Source organism: Cyprinodon variegatus, unplaced genomic scaffold (genome assembly GCF_000732505.1).
Source record: "Cyprinodon variegatus isolate N-32 unplaced genomic scaffold, C_variegatus-1.0 Scaffold852, whole genome shotgun sequence".
Taxonomy (NCBI): domain Eukaryota; kingdom Metazoa; phylum Chordata; class Actinopteri; order Cyprinodontiformes; family Cyprinodontidae; genus Cyprinodon; species Cyprinodon variegatus.
The window spans coordinates 32707-35294 of NW_015151305.1; the positions used below are offsets into that span (position 1 = coordinate 32707).

The 2588-nt window shown below is 35.2% G+C and overlaps 1 long non-coding RNA gene across 1 annotated transcript; it reads left to right on the plus strand.

The window, feature by feature from the left end:
- The first annotated feature begins 440 nt into the window (after positions 1 to 440).
- Positions 441 to 2453, plus strand: LOC107099274. Its single transcript, XR_001481936.1, has 3 exons — positions 441 to 574; positions 1070 to 1260; positions 2295 to 2453. It is a non-coding gene; the product is annotated as an uncharacterized LOC107099274 (long non-coding RNA).
- Positions 2454 to 2588: the final 135 nt, after the last annotated feature.

The window sequence follows — 2588 nt, forward strand, 5'->3', positions numbered from 1 at the left end:
CCTTCCGATCTCCAGTAGTCTTTAAGCTAAAGGTAGGGTAATGCTGATTTATTTTCAATAATAAATTATGTAATTCTACTATCTCTGTCTGGATGTAACTTTGGGTCCAAAGAGTTTCTGCATTAAGAGCATTAAGGGCTGGTTATACTCCCGCAGCAGTGTGTCGCAGTCAGCTTGTCGCAGATATTTTTGACTTATGCCCAATTTTGAAGCTTGGTCTGAGCTATGTTATCCCACACCACAACGCAAGAGGGACAATCATGAACTAGCTTTGGGTCTAGATAAACCTTTTTCTAGATTAGATGTGTAGCAACACAACTTGGATTAAAGAACCAGCATAACAGGTTCTTCTGCTGGCATGTTACTTTCTGGAAAAGGTATTACATTCCTTGAGTTAGCCTATTTAAGAGCGATCTGATGGCTGTAAGGTAGAACCTTCGTCAGGATGGCTTCACTTGTACTGCTGCTGCTTCTGCTGGTCCTGGTTCCATCTGCACATTTGTACCGTTTCGCAATGTACTACGGAGGTTCGGTGACCTTCTCTCCAAAGCAAGGGACAAATGGGAAATTAGAGGTGTGTGATTTATTCATTTATTTATTTAAAAAAAATAGTTTAATTAAATTTCAGTAAAATGCTTTGAAGTTAAGGGTGACCTGTTTGGCATACCTGCCTTAAAATTATTGGTCAACATGTTTTCCTTTAAACTTCTGGTCATCATTTTTATTTATAAAATCAAAAAGATGAGAAAATGGTAGGTTCCAAAAAAATTTTAAATAAACTCTTGGTCAACACAGAGACTTAACATTGCATACCTGACCTTCTCTGCATTCTTACAATTCTTAAATAATATGGTGACTTTATTCCCTGTTCTTTAACTATGTAATGAAAAAATAAGCATAAACACATCTTCTATTCTTTTCCTTTTCCCTTTAACATTTTGTGCAATGAAAAAAAACTTATAACTTATATATAAAAGATAAAAAATGTATATATAAAAAGACATACTTCAGAAAACCAAAATCAGCAGCTCCTGTTTAATTTTTTGTTTTAAATGTTATTTTTTTTTAGGCAAATTTCTATTTGAGACAAACCGTGTTTCGGAATTTTAATGATAATCCTATATGCAAAACTGGTAACTGTGGGACCCAGACTAAGAGATCCCTTGCAATATCTGCAACAACATCTGATAATATCACCTGGACGCAGTATGCAGAAGCAACTACAAGACGGTTCAACACTGACCTTCCATTTGAGATGAGGTAAGCTACATTACAATTTTAAAATAATTTGAACAACTCAAAGAATAGATGCATTAGTCTAGTTACTCTAGACAGTATATTTAAAGAATATTTTATTACAAAAATGAAAATACTTCTCAGTTTTATTGATAGCCTCCTGAAATTCAAAGGCTGGTAACAAGAGAGTTTTATTTCTTATTGTCATTTGAAATCTGAATTAACTTTGTTTGCCAAATTGGCGCAGAAAAAGGGAATGTGGTTCAACTTTGTTCTTTAAGAAGACATTTTAGTATAAATGAGAAATGAAATTCAAGCCGGCCACAACCAAACTTGAGAACCTTCCGCCATATCAATCCTGCCCCCTTGATAAACGACCAATCACATTCACTTTATTCACTTGTGTAAATTTGGGCACCACTCGGGAGCATTGCAACGGTTGTAACAGCCGTTTCCCTACAACTTTAATGAAAAACTGGGCGGAGCTAGGCAGGTGGATGAAATGAACCAATAATCCAGCCATCAGTGCCAAGAACGTGAAAGTTTCCTTCAGCTTTCAATACCACCAGAAGCTAGATGTAAGGTCTCCCCACAGTGGAGATGCTAGTAACTGATTAACTCAATGTTTCAAACATGTTCATTAATGAAATGATAATTTCACAAATTTTGTTGACTCTCTGTTAGTTTTCTTCATTTGGAAATGCAAAACAAAGCATAACTAAAACATTGAGAATGTTTTAAATTTAATACTTAAAGTATTACAGAGATGCTGAACTGGTATTTTTTTAACTCCAAAGGGGCAACTTATCCTGGGGAATACAAAAAGTAAATTGAAAAATAAAATTTCTAATAATAAAACAAAGTATGTCATTTTAGCCTAGATCAGTCAGAAAATGCTAATGAAAATTGTTCAAATGTAATTAGAGTTTTACTCTGTCATTGTAACTTTTTAATTCCTCTTTCGAGGAGCTCTGTTTAGTAACTTCCTTTTACATTTTAACAGGCAGTATTAATAATAACTGTCTTTGTCTTTATTTTGGAACAATCTTACCAACCAGTCTCCCTAACTTTGTCCACTGGTGGCATGGAGCTGGTTACTGGGAGGAAAACATATATGGCAGCTGGTTAAGATGGGTGAATTTGATACATGTGGACCTGGGAAACCGATCCGATACCAGTAATCCGAACAATTCTCCTGTTTTCACCACACCTCCCGTTCTCAGGTAATTCAATCATTTCCTCCTCAGCACTTAATCTCTGCATTGGGTAGCAAGTAGTTACATTTTATGGAAGCCCATTTCTGCCACTCTGTAAAAAAAAGAGAAAAAAATGTATCTCATTATAATGAGATA